A 24,819-nucleotide genomic window follows, 5' to 3' on the forward strand; every position below is an offset into this window, starting at 1 on the left:
AGTTTGATAGGAAATTCATGCCCAAGTTTAGCTAAACAGTTTCCATGGGCTACTCAATCTATTGTGCAGGAAAGGAATTCAACAGAAAATTTTGATTAATGAATTACAGTAGTCAAAAATACATATTTCTTGATTATAGATGTATTTTGATACTGATGTTTAAATCTTGATATCTGATCTAATAAATCAAAGAATGCTTCAAATAAAAATAATGGGACAGCCCTGAAGGACAGTGAAAGGAAGAGAGACATCCAGTTTTCTTATCCATCAAGGAAGAAGTGGGGGTGGCAGAGGTGGTGAGCACCCAAAGGACCAGCACTCTTATGCTAACCCCTTTCTTCGTCCAATCTACACTGAAGAAAATATCAACATTTACACTAACACCGAATTGAGCATTATTGATTTCTTTTTCTTTGTTAGTTATCTGAACACTTTCCACATAATAGAACAGTCAATACTAAATATCTATTCAAACTACTTAGCCACAGGCTAGGAAAATACTAAAAGCAAACAAGAGATACTGAAGTATCCACAAGCCATCACATTAAAACAGAAAAAAATCCTTGGCTTTTCAAATGAAAACCCCAACTGGTTATAAATCTTTTGACTTCTAGCAAAATTGAACACTACATTCATGACACACACATACCTTTCCTCCCAGCTAATATTCCAAAATAACTTCACTCTCATCTGAGTGTGGCCTAGGAAAATTTCTTTGAAAGTGTGATAAGCAGTTGGGCAGACACTCACTGTTCTATTTCACTGTTTCCATTACGTGCTGAGGCCACACATGTACAATTACAGTCACTGCTTCATACACCTACCACCCGTGTGTACCTCCCAACAAGCCTCCTTCTAAACTTATCACTAGTAAGACCACAATATAAGTACAATTGTCTAGCTGAATACAAATGTTTTTCATTAAAATTTCTCAGAGAAGAACATTCAGTAAAATCTCTAAATTAAAATCTCATCACACATTTTTTAGTTATTTCACTTAAGAAGCAAATGAATCATGCAAGAGTGTAAATCAGCATAAAGAAAGAGTATTGAGGGGCCAGCCTTGTGGTGTAGTCGTTAAGTGTGCGTGCTCCGCTTCGGTGGCCCGGGGTTCGCAGGTTCAGATCCTGGGCGCAGACCTACACACTGCTTATCAACCCATGCTGTGGCAGGCATGCAACATATAAAGTAGAGGAAGATGTACAGATGTTAGCCCAGGGCCAATCTTCCTCAGCAAAAAGAGGAGGATTGGCAATGGATGTTAGCTCAGGGGTACTATTCCTCACCAAAAAAAAAAAAAGAGTATTGAATATATTTGAAAGCAAATCAAGGAGCATCTGTTTACAATGTGCTAATTCCAATTCTTTCCTAACTTGTCTTCTTAGGAGGACATTTAAAAACAAAGAAAATCATTACATATAATCATAGGGGGTAAAAAAGGAAACACTTAATGGAATCTGGTATAAACCTCAAGCTGAACCTCCAACAATCAAATGTGGATACAACAGGTCCAGAGAAAATGAACACAACAGTATGAGGATAAAAACGCATCTGCTAGAACTTCAGAGTTCTTTAATCCAGAGGCAACAGGTGAAAGAAATGATAATTTTAATATATTCATTAAAAGGCAGAGATATAGAAATTAGAGCCACTTACCAAAACTAGAATATTGTTGGTAGGAGGAGAACATTTTTAGGATAGATTAAAACAGAAAAACAAAAACAAAAACTCTGACAGTACATTTGTGAAATACATTTGTCCCGAAAAGTGTAGTACAGGCCAAAACAACAAGCTTCAGCGTTGTTTAGGTAAATGACTGAACGAAATCAGGTTAATATGTAAACTGCACAACCATCGGGGAGTCTACTGCGAGGAGGGCCACCAGGACGCCCCTGGGCAATGAAAAGTCGACTATTCTGGATAAACACTAAGTATGTGACTGAGACTAAAGAAGAGAGCCTAAAATTAGGATCTCAGATTGAGATACTGGATTTCTTTGAATGTCTTATAATGTAAACCTTTCCTTTAGCCCAACTATCTACTTTGGTCTAATTTAATTAAGTTTTGTTAAGATCAGGCCTGAATAAGTAGGTATCGTCCTAGAATCAATCAGCTTCAGGAATAACAGATAAAAACACAGGTCAAGTGATACTTTCATTCTTTCCTTGAGAAGTGGACTTGAGCTACATCAGGTGAATTACAAGAACACCATTCTATATCTACAAAATAAGCTATAAAAAGAATTATTTATCAGGAGGGGAAGCTGTTGCCAGTTAACATAAACTAGGTAATAATGCATACAGCAGAGCAATTCACACACATTCTTACTTTATGTAATCTTCCTAACAGCCCTCTAGTTGGAGTGGGCAGGTATTAAGTCGGCTTATAGGTGGATGAGGTTAAGGGATTTGTCTAAGGTCATATGAAGGGTAAGTAAGAAGCTGATATTACAAACAAACCCACTTCCCTTTCACCCCAGCAGCTCACTGACATACTCTAAGAAGCTTGTTGACAAAATTCCACGCCAGTCAATCTGGCTTTCGCAAATTGCTCTGGGAATTGCTAATCTCTGCTGCCAACTAGCCACTCCAGTCATTTTGACCACAACAGTTGGTCAAAATGACTAAGCTTGCGAATTAGAACCCTCTTCAAGACAGAAAAGATACAAGAAAATGAAGCATACAAACACACTCATTGATGTATTTAATATTAACAAACAACAGTCACTTAATTAAACAAGAAGAAAATACTACAAATTATACTCCACAAATATAAATGAACTATCAATCAATTCAATCCAACTTTAACTCAGTCAGTGCTGGCCAAATGCAATTTTAAATGAATCAACTGAATGAAGTTCAGATGATTCTAATATTCGTGTGAACTGGGGCTTTTTACCAGGACTAAGAAAAAAAGGTCTAAGTGCCAGCAGATAGATTTAAAGTACATTTAGGTCTAGTGATGGTTAATTATATGTGACAACCTTACTGGGCCATCAGGTGCCCAGCTATTTGGTTAAACACTATTCTGGGTGCATCTGTGATGGTGTTTCTGGATGAGATTAACATTTTTGAGTAAAGCAGTGTGCCCTTCTCTATGTAAGCGGACATCCAAACTGTCAGAGGCCTGAATAGAACAAAAAAACGCTGAGTAAGGAGACTTTGCTCTGTCTACTATCTTTGAGCTGGGACATCGGTCTTCACCTGCCTTCAGACTGAAACTTACAGCATCAGCTCTCCTGGTTCTCTCCGATTGGCACTTCTGGGTCCCCTGCTTGCCGACTACAGATCCTGGGATTTCTCAGCCTCCACAACCACATGAGCCAATACCTTACAGTCCATCCGTCCATCTGTCCCTCCGTCCGTCCATCTCCTACTAGTTCTGTTTCTCTGGAAAACCCAGACTAATACAGATCCCTTCAAAATCAGAATGTAAAAGATTAAATGTTCAGTCTCAGAGCAACCAAAGAAAGAGAGAGAATACTGAAATCAAAGGGATGCTGCAACTAAGCCACAACAGTGGGGTAGGTTATTCTCATTTTATGTTTACAAACAAAAGCATGTTATTAAAAAAATTATTTGCAAAAAATACCTGCATTTATGTGAATAATATAGAGCAAGTGTTGGTAAACTTTTTCTGTAAAAGAGCCAGGTGGCAAATATTTCATGCTTTGTGGACCACGCAGTCTCTATCACAACTACTACGCTCTGCAGTTGTAGCTGGAAAGTAGCCATGTACAATATGTAAACAAACGGGCCCAGCACTGTTATAATAACACTTTATTTATGGACACTGAAATATGAGTTTCATAAAACTTTCACATTACAAAATATTATTATTATTTTGATTTTTTTTCAACCACTTAAAAATGTAAAACCAATCTTGGCTTGTGGGTCATATAGACCCATGGGTCGTAATTCACCAACCTGAGATAGGGGGAAAAAAAATAAAAAATAGAGGCTAGCCCAGTGGCATAGTGGTTAAGTTTGCGTGCTCCGCTTCCGCAGCCCAGGGTTTGCAGGTTCAGATCCTGGGTGTGGACCTATGCACCGCTTATCAAGCCATGCTATGGCAGCATCCCACATATAAAGTAGAGGAAGACGGGCACGGATGTTAGCCCAGGGCCAATCTTTCTCAGCAAAAAGAGGAGAATTGGCAACAGATGTTAGCTCAGGGCTAATCTTCCTCACCAAAAAAAAAAAAAAAAGAAAGAAAAACAGAAACAAACCTTTGCTTTAATAAAAAGTTATCACTACAGTAGAAGCAGTCTGCTATCAAGTACCCTGTCTCACCCACATGTTCCCATACAAACATTTCTGCCAGGCTGGATAAGTTTTAGGTGAGTAGATTGCATTCACTGGAAAGAATCTTAACATTTAAAAACTCAGTACGATATCTGAGCTTCTATCACATTATATTGTGAATTTAATAAAATTTGGTGTAATTAATACTAAATGCTTAACAGAAAAAATCCATTTACTAATTTGAGAAAGTATTTTAGTACCAGTAGGAGCTTCTGATACTGAATCCTAGAAAATGGATTTTTTAAAAATTTACCCTTTTAACACACCCTTTTAAAAGTATGAACTGATCACAATTAAAGGGAAATTTTTTAAATGACTACCTAACAACCAGAAAAGTATTCCAGGTTTTTAAATGACCAAACTAACCTTACATTTTGACTAGAAGAAAAAAGGAGCAAGAAACAATGTATTTTTTTTAATTTGGGAAGGGGGAGAGGAGATTTGTATGAATTCTACAATGTCAAGAATAACCACTTTTTAAAAAAATCACTGAGAAAAATATACGTGTATCCACTCCTTCTGCTAAGTGGCCTTCAAACAGGTGAGACTGTAAAGCACTAGACCAAAAACTTTTAAATAATGGTTCAACAAAACCAATAAATAAGTCTTTTAGAATAAAATGTTAATGTTCTATTTAAAATGTTGGGAAGAAAGCGATATGGATGCTCTATGCCAGGATTTTTAAGTTATCTGAACTAGTATCATATAGCTTTTCTTATTTTCTTAGTAGCATCATACTGAAATTATATTAAAAAGAGGATTAATATCTAAATGTGGCTAGGCAACAGAAACAGAACTAAAAGTATATATGGAAAAGCACAAATGAGCCAGAAAGTGTTTTTAAACCCCAAGCCCCCTCCCCTGAACATTAACCAACACTTCATAAGAAGCACACTGGGACTGCACTGGGTGGGTTTGGCTTTCCTCCACCGTCCACCATAAGTTGCTATACCTTGTTTTTATTTGGTTCTCCTGGCAGTGAATGGAGACAATAACACCTTAAAAAACTTCTGTCTGATCTACAACAGCTAGATAAAACTCCACTCTTTTAAGAATGAAAAATGACAAAATATAACACCGACTTGTCTCTCCAGTTAAAAACCGGTTAGCGAAGCTGCCCTGCTAAATCATGCAAATGCCCTGCCTAGACCAACTTCGCCCCAGTGACCTAGTGGAGGGAGAAGCAGCCAAGCCCGATGGATTACACACACTGTATTCCGGGAGCAAAAGCATTCAACACGATTCAACGTTAAGAATTCCATGGTACCACTCCTTCGATGTGAATTAGCAAGAGACCTCAAGTTCTTTCCTCTTCAGAAATTTGAGACATCAGATTCCTGAAATATTTCAGTTGATCAACAAGCATTTACCCATGTTTTCTGTAAATACCTCAAGAGATTAAAAACTAAATAGACACGTGTTCTGCTTCCCCTCCCAACTTTAACATAGCTAAGCAACGTTTTCCAGACAAAGACATGTCATTTTCTAAGATGATACCACTAAGCAGGTGGGGTTGCTCTTCACTGAACTCTCCAGTGGGGAAAGATTTGTTCTAACCTACAGATATTCCTTCTCTCACGCAGTACCCAACATGCCACCATGGCATTTCTTTCTGAGTTGGCAGCCAGAGTCCAGGTTTACTGACACAGATTTGGTGCTTACCCTGATTATCACCACTGTATCCTAAAACTACTCAATATAGCACAGCAGGTGGCTGGTGTATATGCATATCATCAGCTAGCTGGCATTAATGAAGGCTTTGGACACTCAGAAAAAGGTAATAAAAAGATAGAAATCAAATGATCAAGCCACACCTGATGTCGATGTGACATTAAGTAAATATTTCAGTGGACTGTAATTACAAAATGGAAATCACTGAAGTACAAAGCAACTAGAAATAAGACTTCTGAACTGAACTACCAACACGTAAATGACTGTAAATGGGTAAAATGAAAATAATGGGGCCAAACTGAAGTGCTTTACACCCTACAATACAACTAAGGTGCATTTTAGAACAACGTCATCAGTATAATCTTCATTACAAATAAATGTCAAGTAAGGACATCTTACATTAAATTCTATTATAAACAAGTATTTTACATGGTAAAAGGTCTGAAGAAATGTGGCATTATAATTTTTTATTTATGCTTCATAATAATCTTTTACCATAACAAGAGAGGCGGTGGTTCCTCAGGCACCTAACATTCTATTTTATTGATTCTATTTTACTGATTCTCATTTTAACGTCCTAAATTGGGATGAGGCTTAAAATCACATTTTTTTTTTTCCTTAGTAGCATATAAAATAATGGTGTACCTTACAAACATCTTAGATTCAGTGCAACATCATCTCTGGTTCTTTGAAGCTCTAACTACAGTGTAACTCGCAGCATGGACACCTCAATTACTGGTGGCCTTTTTAAAGTGCAAATTCCTGAGCCCAGAATCCCTAGGAGTGAGGATGAAAACATCTGCATGTTTAAGGAGCTCCCCAGGTGATTCTCATGCCCGCTCAGATCTGAGCATCTCAGATCCATAGTACACCAACCCAAACACAGAGATTAGAGGGAAAAAGAGCCAGGCAGATCTAAGCCACAAAAAGCCCAAAGGTAAAAATCATGCCAAGAATTTTCATTCTTTCCTTAACAATGAATGGAAATCAGCCCGACTCTGGGCCAGGTCTCCTGTGGAGATGAGGAGGGAGAGGTGGGCAGGGAATAAATCTGGAGATAATGTGCTGAGGAGCAGAGCAGAGAACTCCTGTTTGCAATGGTTCCAACAGAGTGCTAGATTTAAAATTACCCAAATGTTTTCTTGCAGTTTTTCCTCATCTATCAAAGCAGAATTTTGCTCTAAAAGTTGTAATCCAGGGGCCAGCCCGGTGGCACAAGCCGTTCAGTGCATGCGCTCCGCTGCGGCGGCCTGGGGTTCACCGTTTCGGGTCCCCGGTGTGCATCGAGGCACCGCTTGGCAAGCCATGCTGTGGCAGGCATCCCATATAAAGTGCAGGAAGATGGGCACGGATGTTAGCCCAGGGTCAGTCTTCCTCAGCAAACAAAAAAAGGAGGAGGACTGGCAGATGTTAGCATAGGGCTGATCTTCTCACAAAAAAAAAAAGTCCTAATCCAGTTGAAATGAAATGGTGATCAGATATCTGTAACTGAGAGCACAAACATACCCAAAACAGAAAACAAGGCAAAATGACATGTGGTTCTGCCTGCTCCTTCAGAGTTCTGTGATTGTTATTAAACAGTTGTAATCTAAACTACCTTAATCCTACACTACACCACCCAGGGAAAAGAACGATGGATGGATGGAAGGATAGATAGAAAAGAAAGAAAAGAAAAACATAGATCTCATTGAGAACAATGGCAAAAATAAAACTAAATATTTTAACTCTAAGAAGTTGAATATAAGTAGTGTCTAGTTCATAAATTGCTACAAAAAGATTAGAGAAAGGCACAAATTTACATACAGTATAACTATTCTCATCTCACGTAACTATTTTACATTGTGTCAGACAAGAAGTTACAAGTTCCTATTCTGAATAAATGTTTAAGAAGTCCCCTACGTATCCACTCCACTTATATCGCCTTTCAGCAGTCTGCAGAACTGAACTGCACCAGGGCAGACACAATTCTGTCAGTCAAACTTTCTAAGTGTAGAAGGAAGAGCAGAGTGGTTCCATCTGCCCAAGGGCCCTGGATAGCACACCACTTCTACCAAAAAAACAAGAAGGTAAGTTAGCAGCCATTTGCAAAGAACAGGTAGTAAGAAGCTTCTAGTGTAAAAATGTCTGAATCAACTAAAAGATTCATTTTCATTGACCACAGATCCTTCAAAACACATTTAATGATCACTTAACTGCAGATGATGGATGGTATTGATAGTTAGGTAGTACACCTGATACCATGATACTACCTTAATAAGCCTTGTAGAACTGATTATGAAAATCAATTCAGATTCATTGCTATAGATGTCCATACAACTTTTCCTCATGAGCACACGAAACTCACCAGGCTCCATCAATGGAAGAATGACTATACAAAATGTGGTATGTATTCATACACAGAATATTATTCAGCCACAAAAAGGAATGAAGTACTGATACATGCTACAACATGGATGAACCTCTAAACATTATGCTAAGAAGCCAGACACAGAAGATTACACATTGTATGGCTCCATTTATAGGGAGTACCCAGAACAGGTAAATCCAGAGAGACAGTGGTCTAGTGGTCGCCAAAGGTTGGAGGGAGGGGGGAAGGGGAATAACTGCTTAATGGATATGAAGTTTTCTTTTGGCGTGAAGAAAATGTTTTAGAACTAGACAGAGGTGACGATTGTACGACACTGTGAGTGTACTAAATGTCACTGAATTGTACTTTAAAATGGCAAATTTTATGTTATATGAATTAAATTTTTTAAAAAAGGAAATTGAAAAGAAAAAACTCAGAGTGAAACTAGAAAAATAATGAAAATTAATTAGATTAGAAAAAGGGAGATGCAAGTGATCTAATAGCTTCAATCAAATGGAAGAGGCCAATGAGGAAGAGAATGCAAGAATACTGATGAGGTAGCTGTGGAAACTTAGAGGTACTGGAACACTTAATTTCCTCTTCTGAGAGACTCAAGTCAGCTGACTGTATTTTAGAAGCCGAATAAAAATCCCCAAACCTTTTAAAGTTTAAAGATCTTGGGAATCCTGGTCAATCTCCCAGCCAGATTAAGAAAATAAGGTATTGCATGACATTAACTAATTTGGTCAATGCCATTCATGAACTAAATGCAGAGCTATTGCTTAAAATCCAGACTATCTAATCCCAAGGACAGGAACCCTTCTGGACTAAGTTCAAGATAAATTTTTGCTATTGTACTCAGCTCTGAGCTAGGTGGATTTTTCTAAGACCTGAGACCAAAATCTTTTGCTTCTTGGGTATTGCACCTTTCAGCTTTCAGAAATGGGCATTAAAAAAATAAATAAAAAGAAAAAAAGAAAGATTCACTGCCTCCGAGAAAGTAAAGTAGCTTTGTGAGGGTCCAGGCTGTCTTATTCATAGCCCCCATGATTCCTATAATTACTGGCACATAGTAGGCCCTCTCATATTTTTAAATGAATGTAAAAATTTTGGAATACTGAGACTCACCATTTAAAACCTAAAATATGTGGTAAAAAAATAAGACTCTTATGATCCCCCACAGGGAACACGACTTTCTGCCATTCAACAATCTCTTAGCCCTTTGACCCACTCTCCAATTACCTTTTCCTTTTTAATGTATCTTCATTAATTATGAAAAGATTAGTTAGCAAGGCTTAAGGTAGCAATCTAGAGTAAAACTTTTTAACTGTAATAAAACCTCCATTAAGTTTATTTTGAAAGTCACTTTAACCCAGTGGTGCTCAGTCTTATTTTGACTCCCTTTTAAACAGAAGCCCCCTACACTGGGGATTTGGGGGGAACCTGGCCTATGTCCTTTTTAAAGAGCCCCACTTGTGGGTGATTCTGAGAGGTCCCCAGGTTGAGAATCACTGCCTTAAACTCTTTATTTCTTACTATCAAGAAATGCTAGTCTTTAATGAGCTGAGAAAACATTACACAGAATTTTGTGAAACAAAGCTTCTAAGACCTGTATAAAGCTGAAAAAAACTGACTTAATGAGTAAACAGCAAGAGACCTCAAGAGGCTGACAGCCTTTAGAAAGAGGTAGTCAAAGATATGACTAAAACCGGATGCCGATTCTGCCAATTTCTTGTTGAATGGCTTATTAACTTTTATTTTCGAAGTTAAATGGAGATCCCTTTGTACTCTGTAATGCACTCTAGGGACAACAGTAATGTTTTCCAAAACTTGGAAAATGTGACAGTATACCAACAGCCCCACAAAGTGGTAGAGGGCCCATGGAGTCTGGGATCCACTGTCAGCATCAACCTGTAACCTCCAGGAGAGGTCATATTTTCATCGGTAAAATTGGGAGACAGATAAAAAGACCTATTCTTTGGGCTGTGAGAAATAAATGTGCATATGAAAAGCACTTACCACAATGCCTAGTAAGCAATCTAATATTATCTAGTATCATTTTTTCTGACTAAATGAAAAAAAAAGAAAAAGTTCAGATAGCAGTTCTGTATTATAGAAATAATTTTTAAAAAGGTAGATGATGAAAAAAATCACAGCTGCAGATCTCAACCTCAAATCGTCAACCTGTCACATTATTTAGATCTCGGGTCACTAATGGTCACACATGGTAGAAAACTGTGAGGATAGTAGCAAACAAATGGAAAGAAAGAAGGAATAGCCCATTCATCAGTGATACAGAACATCAATGGGCTGGATAGGTTTTAAAAATAAAAAGTACCTCCAGTTTAGGAGACACTAAAACTTTGCAAGTGAGCCAAGACACCCTCCACCGAATTCAAATGCAACATTCAACTGCATCCCTTTCTCTCTAGAGCGCTCGACCCGTTTCCGACCGCGCACGGGAGCCCCCGCTGAACGCGCGCCCCAGGTGCCAGCCCCAGGCCGAGAGCCCAGCCCGGGAGCCAGGTGCAGGCGCCGCCCCGCCCTTCGAGGAGCCCGGGGAGGGGGACGCCAGGCGGGGGCTGCCCGAGCCGGGGCGTCGGCCCGGACCCCGGCCAATGGCGATCTGAGTGTCCCGGTCCAGCCCGCGCCCGCCCCGCGGCGGGAGGCTCCACGGCGACCTAGGCGCGCCCCGGGGCCCGCCCCCGGCCAGCGGTCGCGGAGCGAGCGGAGGATGAAGATGAAGGCAGGCGGCCGGCTCCTGCAGCCTCCCCGCCCTCGGCCGCGGCTCCGTCCGCCTCCCCGGGCGTCTCACCGGCCTCCCCTCCGCCTCTCCGCCGCGCGCGCCCGCTAGCCGGCCTCCTCGCGCTCAGTCCTGCCGGAGGCCGACGGGAGCCGCCGCCGCCTCCCGCTCGCTCCTCCGCTTCCTCCCGGGCTCCTCCGGCTTCCCCTCACCCCCGAAAGTGGCCAGGAAGAAGCCAGCTCGCCGCTGAGCCTCCTCCCCCGCTTCCCCGCCGTGACCAATGGGCCCCCGCCGCCGGGAAGCCGCGCCCGCCCCCTGGCGGTGGAGGACCGAGCGGGCGCCCCGGCAGGCCGAAGGGAAGGGCCGGAGAGCAGAGGGAGGGCTCGGCGGTCCCGCCCCCCGCCCCCCACTCCGCGCTGCGCAGTCTGGACTTGCCACGTGGGAGCCGCAGTGCTGGCGGCCGGCGCCAAGCAGCACCCCAGGAGAGAAAACGTGTCACTCCCTCTTTCCCCCTATTCACACGCATCTTTCATAATCCTAACCTTCAAGGCAGAAATTTTAAAATAACCAGTCCCATTCTAGAGAGCCACCGGCTAGGATGTATGAGATGGTCTTATCAACCTAAGATCTTGGGCAAGTCTCTTTAGACTCCCTAAAAGCTAGCTAACCTACCAGGAAAATACTACCTGTCCGGAGCCCTAGACAGCTGGCAACGCTAAATGTTCGATCCAACGAGAAAAACAGTGCTTGTATTTTGCACATCACTTTTATTTAAATTATTTAGCCACATAACAGTTAGAAATATTTTTCTCCTCTACACATTTGTTCCACGATTGTGTTGATAACTGAGAAGGCAATGCAAACCCCACTGTACAAAACCTGAGAACACAAAATTGTTTCATAATTCAGATCCAGATTCTAGAATAATGAATAACTATTAATTATTGTTGTTAACTATTATTAGGTAGAATATCGGACAATACATGGTTGTAGAAATTAAATTGCATTAAAGAAATAATAGGATTTGACCATAGTAAGTATGCTACCAGTCTTAGCTTTCTTCCAAAAATATAAAATACAGAACCTAAATGACAGCCATGAATTCTGGAGTTTGTGTTCCCTGGTAGGAGGAGGAAGCAAATGCATTCTGAGAGCCTTCTTTGTGCCAGACACTCTGCTGGGCCTCATTTAATGCTCACAGATATCATTTGTGTATTACTTTAACGAGTCAAATAACCAAGACTCCAACACTGAGTTAAAATAACTTGCTCAAAAATATAAGGTAGTAAGTTGTAAAGTTGGAATTCCAGCCTAGTCCCTCCAGCTCCAAACAAACAAGGCACTTTGCTTCTCATGGTACCAAAAAATACAACATTGTCACCATGCCTCCCTCGTCCCCCATGTCCCACTGAAAGAATTCGTGAAGCCTCTTGAGTAGGGATGTCAGGCCATATTTGTGAAAGAGCTTTTTGCTCTGTAATTGAATTGGCCTGTATGGAAATGATATATGCCATATGGTTATAGCACCATACTTGAAACAATTTCTAGGCTGAAAGTGTGTTTAATATCCTATTAGCCAATGACTATAATATACAGCTTAGAACACTTCAGGAGGTAATGAAATTAAAAATAGTAGGTCACAACCCACATTTTGTTGTTATTGATTCACTGAAATGGAGTAGAACAAAAACATCAGAGTTCATAGCACAACTTGAGGTTAAGTATTGTTTCATGAAACATTTGTACAGTGTTAGGTGTGGGTGAGTGAGTGGGTTACAATGTCCTGGGTTACAATGTAAATTATATTTCTGGGTATAGATCGATGTTTAAAAGTTGGTAACACCTGTTTAAAAGTTTAGGACACCTGTTAATCGACAGGTTGTTTCACCTACCTTTTTATTTCGCAAGAGGTGGGAGTGGCAGGAGAAGTAATCAGGATTCATGATTAAGTGTAACAAGACTACAGAGAACAGAGAACTTTGCAGCTCCAGGAGGTTTAATCCAAACAGGTATTGCAATGTTACATAATCATAGCTAATGATAATTTAGGTTCTTAAAGTCAATATTTATTATATATTTACTGTGTGCCCGGTTCTTTTCTAAGCGCTTTACATATGTTGACTCATTTAATCCTCACAACAATCCTTTAATTCAGAGGAGAAAAGTGTGAGACTGAAAGGGAAAATTGCTCAAGATCCTACTGTCAGTACCTGGCAGAGCCAATATTCCAACTCACACGCCCAACCTCACAGCCCATCCCTTGTGTGTACTTGAGAAGAAAAGTTCAGGGCCGGCCCTGTGGCTTGGTGGTTGAGTGCTCGCGCTCCAATGCTGGCGGCCTGGGTTCGGGTCCCGGGCGCGCACCGATGCACCGCTTCTCTGGCCATGCTGGGGCCGCGTCCCACATGCAGCAGCTGGAAGGATGTGCAGCTGTGACATATGACTATCTGCTGGGGCTTTGGGGGAAAAATAAATAAATAAAATTAAAAAAAGAAAAGAAAAGTTCATTTTCTCTTCAATGGGTGCAGAGTTTTATATAAAACTATAACTTATACTATACTATTTCCCATATAAGAATTACATAATCCTGCTAAATATGAAACTTGATGAAAAGCCTCCAAATTTTAGGGCCCGGCCCCGTGGCTTAGTGGTTAAGTGCTTGCGCTCCACTGCTGGCAGCCCGGGTTCGGATCCTGGGCGTGCACTGACGCACCGCTTGTCCGGCCATGCTGAGGCCGTGTCCCACGTACAGCAACTAGAAGGATGTGCAACTATGACATACAACTATCTACTGGGGCTTTTGGGGGGGAAAATAAATAAATAAAAAATCTGAAAAAAAAAAAAAAAGCCTCCAAATTTTAATTGGACCCATTCTCAAGCAGAATATTCCATGTGGCACGAGTTATCTGTATATGGAGTAGTAGTTTGCCTGCAAATACAGCCACCAACAATTCCTCCCATTCCTGTGAATTCATGCCACTTTTACCATCAAGAGGTGGAGTCTGTATTCCTTGCTTTTGTCCCTAGGCTGCCCTTGGGGCTCGTTTTGACCCATAGAATGCAGTTGAACTGCTGCTGTGTGACTTCTGGGACTTGAAGCTTCCATTTTCACTGTCTTGGGATCCAGTCACCATATAAAGAAACTCACCTTGCATGTTCCAGCCCCAGCTAAGCTCCTAGCTGAAGGCACCACATGTGTAACCCCAGACATTACCAAGTGGGAACTGCCCACTTAAGACAAGCCAGGCCACAGATTCTTGAGAAATAGTTGTTTGTTGCTGTTTTAAGTTGCTAAGGTTTGTGGTAGCTTGTTTTTTGTTGTTGTTGTTGTTTTGCATAGCAATAGATAACTGAAATGTGGAGGAAAAAGTTTGTAAAAAAATGAAAAAGTTGACCGGCTCTGGGAGTAGGGTTACTTTAAAATATTGAAGCATGTTTATGTTGGATTATAGTCAAACCTGGAGAGAGAGAGCCAGAAACTTGCCTAGTTTTTAAAGAATAGCAGGGGAAAAAAACAGAGGTGGAATAATAAAAACAAGAGTGAAAGTGTGAAATTTAATGCCTGTACTGAGTTTAATACTACACTCAGGTGTGGTTTAAAAACTATTGTTCAGAATGTTCACAAAAATATGCATTCAAAACTCTCACACTTCATCCAGCCTGTTGGTATAAACCATGGGACACTAGTGTTAACTCCTTTCCTCCCACAAACTCCTTTCCTGCCAAGCCAGGCCAGTCATCACTTGAGCCGAACTGAATCCTGTGTGTCTATGTAAACTCCCAATTTTCCCAATTTCGCTTTTTCACAGCCGGCTGGACTTTTGCCTAAATGCCTCACCCTAGATTCCCCTCCTTTCCTTTCCTTTAATACATTTACCATTTTAACATGAATTTTACCATTTTATCCAGTTTTAAATGTACAGTCCAGTGAATATTAAGTACATTCACATTGTTGTGCAAACAACACTAGCATCCATCCCTAGAACTCTTTTCATCTTGAAAAACGGAAACTCTGTACCCACTAAACAATAACTCCCCTTTATTGTTTATCCACTGTCCCTCCAGCCTGTGGCAACTACCATTCTGCTTTCTATGAGTTGGACTACTTTTAATACCTAATATAAACAAAATAGTAGTTTAAAAAGCTGGTGTGTCCACAGATTTCATGACATTTAATATATAAGCAACACAGTCCATACGAAATAAGTGGTTTAATTTACTATAAAACATGTAAGATGCAATGAAATCATATTGTAACAGATGTATCTTTGCATAAAGAAGGACTCTAGTTTTCCATCTATTGCTACTTTTCTAGCAACATACAAGAAAATTCTAGATACCATAAAAAATTGGATTTTTTAATGATACCTTTTTGATTCTACTCCCTAGGAGATTCTGGTTTGGATTAGATCTTTTACTAGATCTTTCAGTGTGGGAAAATTTGGCATTTTGTCTTGGTTATAAATCAGTTTAAATGATATACTGAATATGGTAACCCACATCTGAAATGTATATTGGAATCATGGCTACAAAGTAACTCCCCTTTCCCTGAAATTATGTACAAGTGTGTATCATAAACAATTATTAAGATTATTAGTGGTTTCTTCAGAAGAATAGTTTATTATTCTCTTATAAAATATTACCTCCTAGAAAAATTTCTGACTCAGCAGCATAATCTTTATATATTTTGGATATTAACCCCTTATTGGATATATGATTTGCAAATATTTTCTCCCAGTTGGTGGGTTATCTTTTCATTTTGTTGATGATTTCCTTTGCCTTGCAGAAGCTTGACATCATCCATTTTAGTTTGACGTAGTCCCATTTATTTATTTTTTCTTTTTTATTGGTTTATTTTTTCTTTTGTTTCCTTTGCCTGAGGAGACATGATATTCAAAAAGATACTGCTAAGACCCATGTCAAAGAGTGTACTGCCTATGTTTTCTTTTAGGAGTTTTATGGTTTCAGGTCTTACATTCAAGTCTTTGATCCATTTTGAGTTAATTTTTGGGTATGGTGTAAGATAGTGGTCTACTTTCATTCTTTTGCACGTGGCGGTCCACTTTTCCTGGCACCATTTATTGAAGAGACACCATGTCCTTTCTCCATCAGCATTGAAATCTAAAAAATACTTTTTTGGGGGCCGGCCCAGTGGCATAGTGGTTAAGTTCGTGTGCTCCACTTCTGGTGGCCCGGGGTTCACAGGTTCGGATCCCAAGCGTGGACTGACACACTGGTTGTCAAGCCATGCTGTGGCAGGCGTCCCACATAAAGTAGAGGAAAATGGGCATGGATGTTAGCCCAGGCCCAATATTCCTCAGCAAAAAGAAAAAGAGGAAGATTGGCAGCAGGTGTTAGCTCAGGGCTAATCTTCCTCACACACACAAAAAATACTTTTTTGAAGTCTTATATGACAATATTACCTGTTTATAATGCCAAGCAAAGATACAGAAACCATGGATCAGCCTAAATACAAACACACACATATTCACGGACACACACACATAACCCTTGCATATACATAATATACACATAGTCTATATTTTAAAATACATATTTATCAGACCTTGGGAGAAAATACTTTTTTTTTTTTTCACTCCCAAAGAGCAAATGGGAAAATGTGACTACACCCCTGACATTCATATAATTCTAAATAAATGAATGAATAAACCTTGCATTAAGTCATCTGAAAGCACTTCTTTCCTCATCCTATTAAAAAAAAAAATAGTTCACCAGAAAACCCTCTGAGAAGAAGCAACTGAACAAATACTGAACAAAGATTTTTTGCTTCAGTCTATAACTTCAGTTCTTGATTAAGAACTCAGTATGGGAACCCTTTAGTCTAAGCACAAAAGGATTCACTGTGACTGTGGTATTTTTCTTAAACATTAAGATCTCTAGTTACATTAAATTGAAATGCATTGTTTGCTTTGAGAGGCAAAGCCTAGGAATATAGGTAACAAAATATCATCCAATTGTTAGTATTGCATTAAGACCTGTTCTTTAGTGGATTTCATGGTCACTAAAGATAATTCAGCAACACTCCAGGAGGCCAAAATCCCATGTGGTTACAGCCAGTCTAAGAAATATACAAGTAGCAAAACAAAACGGACTCCCTGCATTGTTGCCATCTTTGTGTGTTCTTTTTATGTAGTTTTATACACTTTCTTAAATTTGATGAACTTTTCCCCTAATATTATTAATTTCTTTTTTTTGTGTGTGTGTGAGGAAGATGAGCCTTGAGTTAACATCCATGCTAATCCTCCTCTTTTTGCTGAGGAAGACCGGCTCTGAGCTAACATCTATTGCCAACCCTCCTCCTTTTTTTCCCCCAAAGTCCTAGTAGATAGTTGCATGTCATAGTTGCACATCCTTCTAGTTGCATGTACGTGGGACGCAGCCTCAGCATGGCCGGAGAAGCGGTGCGTCGGTGTGCGCCCGGAATCCGAACCCCGGCTGCCAGCAGCGGGGCGCGCACACTTAACCGCTAAGCCACGGGGCCGGCCCCGTATTATTAATTTCAATATCGCCTGTCCAAGGAATTAGATGGAAACCTTGGAATCTCAGACAATGCCATTGACTTTCAAATCTTACAGCTGTGTGATTTGGGCAAGGCTCTATGTGCAAAATGTCTGTCGTTAGCATACCTGTGACCCGGAGAGGGAACTGGAATCAGCCTACCTATCCAAAATTGTTTTGTTGGGGCCGGCCCTGTGGCTTAGCAGTTAAGTGCGCACGCTCCGCTGCTGGCAGCCCGGGTTCGGATCCCGGGCGCTTACCGACGCACCGCTTCTCTGGCCATGCTGAGGCGGCGTCCCACATACAGCAACTAGAAGGGTGTGCAACTATGACGTACAACTATCTACTGGGGCTTTGGGGAGAAATAAAATAAATAAATAAAATCTTTTTTTTTTTTTTTTTTTTAATTATTCACCTGAGGAAGTTTTTTTTTTTTTTTTTTTTAAAGATTTTATTTATTTATTTTTTCCCCCCAAAGCCCCAGTAGACAGTTGCGTGTCACAGCTGCACATCCCTCCAGTTGCTGCATGTGGGACACGGCCTCAGCGTGGCCGGAGAAGCAGCGCGTCGGTGCGAGCCCGGGATCCGAACCCGGGTCGCCAGCAGTGGAGCGCGCTCACTTAACCACCAAGCCACGGGGCCGGCCCAATAAATAAAATCTTTAAAAAAAATTCTTTTGTTAACTGCATTTTCAATTTTAGGTCAATTTCTATTGTAGTTTCTTCACTCCCCCCCTCCCACCACCACTAAAAGGTACCACATTGGAACTACTCTGAACCTGTATCCTGATTAAATATGATAAAATATTTATGAGTCTCTAAGCTGATCATTTTTTGCACTTTTATTTTGAAATGTTTCTTGTAGAACTGCTGTGGCCTCACTGAGGTTTGGTACGTGTTTTTAAGTGTAATTTATTTACCCAGAGAAGTTCTGCTCAAATACAGCGTCTGGTATTTTGTAGAGTTCTATCCAGTAGTCAAATTTTCCATCTCTGTTCATGAAGCAAAAGCCAGGGAAATTGCTCACTTCACTTTAAAAAACCAGGAGTGGGAAATTTAACTTTCAGTTTCTACGGATTCCAAAATCATGTTACCTTCCCAAATTCCCCTTCTCTTCTATACCTCCAGGACACCCTTCCCTAACCCCATCATTTTTTAACTCATTGAAAGGCCTGTGATAGGACAGTTGGATTGGATGTGGAGTCAGACAGATGACTTTAGATCCTGGCTTTATCTATTACTAGCTGCTAAGGGACCTCAGGCAAGTTGCTTAGCCTGTCCGAGCCAGTTTCCTCCCTGTAAATGGGAACAATAACAATTGTCTCACAAAGTTTTTTTTTTTTCTTTAAAAGTGGGGAATATTTAGTATAGTTTTTAGTATGAGAGATGAAAACTCATTTGCCATATATGGCCCCAGAGAATTCGTAAATGCCCTCACCCACTTCCCCCTGATCTGCATGTAAAACTTTGGTGAGATATCTGCTTATCAGTTCAGGCTACCAGTTGTCCTGGAACTTTGCATGGTCTTATTTTAGTATTCTCTGAAACTCTTGGGACTCGTTTTTGCAGGTCTTTATTGTTCGTTTATTTTCTGTACTATCCTTCACACACAGCCTGTGCTGATTAAGAGCTGACACTTCATGGGGGCTGGCCCAGTGGTGTAGTGGTTAAGTTCCTGTGCTCCACTTCGGCGGCCCAGGGTTCGCCAGTTTGGATCCCAGGCGGGAACCTACACATGGCTCATCAAGCCATGCTATGGCGGCGTCCCACATATAAAGTAGAGGAAGATGGGCATGGATGTTAGCCCAGGGCCAATCTTCCTCACCAAAAAAAAAAAGAGCTGACACTTCGTGCCTCCTCTCCCGGCTTGCCACCATCCAGCCCAGCAGAGCTGTCATTGCTCCATCACCAGTGGTATACCTACTAGATGTTCAAGTTCATCACTGATCCATTACCCTCTTCCAGGAATCCAGAGGCCACATGGACTCTCATTAACTGTCTGTATCTCTATCTTAACCTAAACTGCTTACTCTCTCAAATCCTTAACTTTTGAATGCCAAATCCTCTCACAGTTTCTCACAGCTCATCAATGGAGACAGAACTTTAACTTATTTCTTACAAGATCACTATTGTCTCTCTTCATCAATCCCATCCCCCTTTGTTTTTTGTTGTTGTTGTTATTTGTTTGTTCTTATTCAGTCACATCCTATCTCTCTTGGAGCCTCTCATCCATGGTGGGTCATTTCCCCCATCAAAGGGCTTAACATATAACGCCATTTTAGAGACTTCTTGACTTGGCATCTTAGTGCATTTCTTGAGGTAGAGATTGAGTATTCCCAGGATCAAAATAATGTCAGGCACACAAAAGATTTCCCCAAATGTTTATTGATTGAAAAAATTAATTTGCCATATAGAACAACTTTGAGTCCCCTGAAAATTTTTAAATAAATTTCACTTTGAAGAGGATGCACACCTCCTGGCAGCCACTAACCATTATCCATCTCTGAATTTTGTCATTTCAATAATGTTATATAAATGGAACCATACAGTATGTAACTTTTTGGGATTGGCTTTTTTCCACTCAACATAATTCCCTGGAGATTCACCAATTTGTAATCCTCAAGGATAAGGGTAGGAGTGGAGCACAAACGGAGATGGGTGTGGTTATAAGAGGGCAATATAAGGGATCCTTGTGGCAATAGAATAGTTCTGTTTTTTGGCTCTGGTGGTGGGTACGTGAACCAACACGGGTGATCAGATTACATAAACTAAATACACACACACAAATGAGTACAATTAAAACTGGGGAAATCTGAATAGGATTGTTGGATTGTATCTATGTCAATATCCTGGTTGTGACATTGCACTGTAGTTTGCAAGATGTTAGGACTTGAGGAAACTGGGCAAGGAGTACACTGGATCTCTCTTTTATTTCTTACTACTACATGTGAATCTACTTGATCTCAAAAAGTTTTAGAATACACATGAGGCATTTTTGACTATTAGAGTAAGACAGCATTCTTGAAGAATCATGTAATTTGAATGTCAGTTTTTGAAAGAGCTTGAGAGATTTTACACTTGCCATTTTAAAGAATTCAAATAGGATATATTATGCAAGGAGCCTGGGGCAATTGTCTCTTTAGATTCGAAGATAAAAATGGTTCTACTATTATACACAGACGTGATGGAACCTAATTTCTACAAACAACCCAAGGGAGTGATGGATGTATTAGTTTCCTAGGGCAGCCCATGACAAATTGGCACAATCTAGGTGGCTTAAACAACAGAAATTTATTCTCTCACAGTTTTTGAGGCCAGAATTCTGAAATCAAAGTGTTGACAGTGGCATGCTCACTCTGGAGGCTGGAGGGGAGAATTCTTCCTTTCCTCTTCCAGCTTCTGGTGGCTCTAGGCATTCCTTGGCTTGTGAATGCATCACTCTTATCAATGCATCAGTCTTCACCTGTCCTTTTCCTCTCCTCTCTGTGTCTTCTCCTCTTCTATGTTTTATAAGGACACTTGTCATTGGATTTAGGGCCCATACAGGATAATCCAGTATGATCTCATCTCAAGATCCTTAATTAATCCTTAATTTAATTACATCTACAAAGAACCTTTTTCCAAATAAGGTCACCTTCACAAGTTCCAGGGATTAGGATGTGGACATATGTTTTGGGGACACCATTCATCGTACTACAATGAGGAACAATTAATTCATCCATTCATTCTTTAAAGAAATATTCCTGGAGCTCCTAATAGGAATATAATACCATCCTAGGAAAGAGGAGCTATGCACCATGGCATTTATGGATAGCTTGTAATCACACTGTGGGGAAAATATGTGCCAGAGCTTAATGACAGTAGATACAAGGAGTGCATAAGTACAAGTGAGGGGAGGGGTCAAGTGCAGGAGATCCAAGAAGGCTGGTCCTTTGTCAACTGGCTTTAGGTAGATTTCTCATGGGCTTTATGAAGGCAAAATAGCTTGAGATGGGCCTTAAAGGCTGGTGGATTTCATTTCAGGTTTGAAGAATAATGTGGACAAAGGAATTGTGGTGGAAATGACAACTGTGCCCGAATGTAAGTAAGAAGAAATAAAACTGACTCAGGCAAATGGCTGATATTGAGGTATATGACTGGAAAATTTATATGCCCAAAGGGTCATGAGTGCAGTTAAGGAAGGTTAATATAAAAGAGAGCCATGGAATGCTTCTTAACAAAGGGTGGTACTAATTGATTGTATTTGGAGGGTTCTGATAGGGAAGTGCCCACAAGAAGTGATCAGCTGGCATAGAGCTGGCAAGAAGAAATAAGTTCTGAGCTCATCTGGCAACAGTGGGAATGGAAAGAAACTGAAGTGTATGGGAGATACCCAAGGCAGGATTTGTAGGGGAGTGCTTATTCGTATAGGGCCCACATTAGTCAGGGTTCTCCACAGAAACAGAACCAATAGTATAATATAAGTAATTGGCTCATGCTATAATGGAGGCTGATGAGTCCAAAGATCTATGGGTGAGTTGGCAAGCTGGAGACCCAGAAGAGGCATTGGTGTAGTTCCAGTCTGAAGGCCAGCAGGTTTAAGACCTAGGAAGAGTCTGAAAGTTGGAAAAAAGCCGATGTTCTAGTTTGAAGGCAGTTTGACAAGAGAAATCCTCTCTTACTCAGAGGAGGGTCAGTCTTTTTGTTCTATTCGGAACCGTTTGTTCTATTTTTCAACCAACTGGATGAAGCCCACTTCCGTTACAGAGGGCAATCTGCTTTACTCAGTCTACTGATTTAAATGTTAATTTCACCCAAAAACGTCCTCACAGTAACACTCAGAATAATGTTTGACCAAATATCTGGGCACCCTGTGGCCCAGTCAAGTTGACACATAGAACTAACTGTCACAGCTGCACACTCGGAAGAACTCTGCTTGGGGTTTAATGTTGTGGTCACTGTCTTAAAAGTCTTAATTTTGTCTTTGAATCTGTGTTTGGTAAGTGAAATCTGGGGGCAATGAAGCATGCTTTGGAGGCTTGGAGCCGCCGTTCACCTACAGTCCTACCTCCTGAAGCCTCCCCATCTCCCCAGGATGGGTTCTCTGCCACCAGCCTCACCCCACTGCTCTCCTAGGCCCTGCCCCACTTCTTCCTTCCTGCCCTAGCCTAGTGACCACTGCTGCCCTCTGCGCCAAGTTGGGCCTAGTGCAGGCATGGAGAGGAGTGCAGAGGGGTATGCGTGCCCTGCACATCTCATGGAGGGGCCTGGAGGCCCAGCCCCAGCTGGTAGGGCCATGATGTGTTCAGTGGACAACTCCATGGGGTGAGCTCTTGTCCCTCCGTCCTGGCACAGAGGTTGCAATCTTATGGGTCACTGTCCACTAGGAATTTGGGCAGAGGGCTTCCCTGATCCTGACTGGGGCCTGGAAAGCGATCCAGCAGCTGGTGGGAGAGGCTACCTGGCAGCTGCAGTCATGGGAGGGGCCTGAGTGACCCTGTGCTTGAGGGAGTGCTGCGTTAAATCACAAATAAAAAGCACCAGGAGAGATTGAGAGAGAAAGACCATGGACAGACTGTTTAGTTCCTTTAACAGTATCCTTTTTCTGCTTTTTGAATAGGGGTTCTACATTTTCATTTTGCACGGGGCCCCGCAAATTATGTGGTCAGGCTTTGTGATTGAATGGATGTGAAAATTGCGAAGATAAAATGTATCAAAATTATGATTTCAGGTGACAGAGAAAGTGGAAAGCTCTATTGCCAGAAATTGCTGGTCAGAAAGGGAACTAATCTCTGAGGAAGGTGACCAGTCATGCAAAGTATGTTAAAATGTGAACTCGCGTGTACATTAAGCTGCCAGGACTAACATTCGGGGTCCTGCTTGCTGAGTGAACCCCAGGATGCTCCTCATTCTTGGCTTTCAAGCTGTGGAGCTGCCGTCTTGACTCTGGACAGTCCTCCTTCCACTAAACCTTCTAATCTTCTGACTCCCCCAAAGCTTCTCCTAGTGTGAGGTTCAAATAAGCTGATTTAGCTTAGAAGGGTCATGCAGGGACATCTCAAGAATGAGGGAACAGTTTAAAGGGCTGTTGTGACATCTGTATGTTATTGTAAAGCACATCAGCCTTGACAGTGTGATAATACATTTGTTTTAGTTTGAGCTGAACGCTATGGTAGTCAGTTGCCCTAATCAGAAATTCACAATTTTGGAGTTCTCTGTTAAGAAAGATTGCACCCCAGAAACAGCTATGCTACAAGTGCTGCAAAATATCTTTGTCTCCCAGCAACTTCAAAGACTTTGCTAATCAGGATAACAAAGGTTAGAAATTGTGTTCACTGACTTGAAATCAGTGGTCTTGTGATATATGTATTAGAAAAAACATTTTAGAAGATTCCTTCCCCATTGTATGAACAAGGTATAAGAATCTAGTAAACTTGTGCCCTTAAGGATGATCCCTGAAGGCACTGCCTCTAGAATGCTCCTGCCTCCAGAATATTGTGTCGGTATCAAATGAACTTCTTAGGCAAGTTGTATTCAAACCTCTTCAGGGTAGACAACTGGGATTTCAAAGAGTTTCTAGAAGAGTTTGTGTGAATGGATTTATGCTGTTTTGTGCCCACTTGCTAACAAACATTTGTTTAATAAATGTATATGTGGCAGATTTTGCTCCAAGACTCACTTTCATTATAAACTGTTAGCAAGTTTGGGGATATTAGTTAACTCTCCATCACCTCTTTTGACAGCTATCATTAACTATAACAAATAATCTAAAATTTATAATAAGCGAACTGGTTTAAGACAGGTTTAAACCCTTCATAAACTCACATAGTCGCCACATACAGATACCCAAGGGGCGGATGTTATCACCTGGGTGTGTGGTGAGTCCAGAGCTAATGGAAATTTGTGAGGTGAGTTTCAAAAAGGAAAGGCTGGGAATTTGTCTTTGAAATTTGAAAGAGATATCCGAGAAAAGGCATGGATCATCTTGGGTCCAAAACAGTCTTTGCAGCGATGTCAAAGTGCAAATATCAAGGAAGAAAAAGAGGAAATGCCGAACAAGAGTCTTAATTTCCTGGAGATGTTGACATGTGGCACATGACAAGTGGCACATAGTGATTAAAAAAAACAAATAAAAACAAAGGGAGTCCAGAAGTATGCAAGATAAAATTACTTTAAAAAAAAAAGTTTTGTTCTGTATTAGTTCTTTTCCTGTCAATTCTTTTGCCCCATGTGCAGATAAGTATCTGATGAAAACCA

The 24,819-nt window shown here is 40.8% G+C and overlaps 1 protein-coding gene and 1 pseudogene across 2 annotated transcripts in view; one reads left to right on the plus strand and one right to left on the minus strand.

The window, feature by feature from the left end:
- FAM3C (FAM3 metabolism regulating signaling molecule C) overlaps nucleotides 1-11,267 on the minus strand; it is a 48,234-nt gene extending 36,967 nt beyond the window's left edge. Inside the window, exons 1-2 of one of the 2 annotated variants that reach the window (XM_087430118.1) lie at nucleotides 11,138-11,240; nucleotides 3,226-3,416 (exon numbers count right to left, since the gene is read on the minus strand). The gene's annotated coding sequence lies outside the window, so the exon portion shown is untranslated. Of the gene's footprint in view, nucleotides 1-3,225; nucleotides 3,417-11,137 lie in introns of both variants that reach the window. The other variant, XM_004418758.3, reaches the window with a different exon arrangement.
- LOC147918254 (uncharacterized) lies at nucleotides 10,585-11,632 on the plus strand (annotated as a pseudogene).
- Nucleotides 11,633-24,819: the final 13,187 nt, after the last annotated feature.

Source organism: Ceratotherium simum, chromosome 1 (assembly GCF_057802395.1).
Source record: "Ceratotherium simum simum isolate JZ-2026a chromosome 1, ASM5780239v1, whole genome shotgun sequence".
NCBI classification, from domain to species: Eukaryota; Metazoa; Chordata; class Mammalia; order Perissodactyla; family Rhinocerotidae; genus Ceratotherium; species Ceratotherium simum.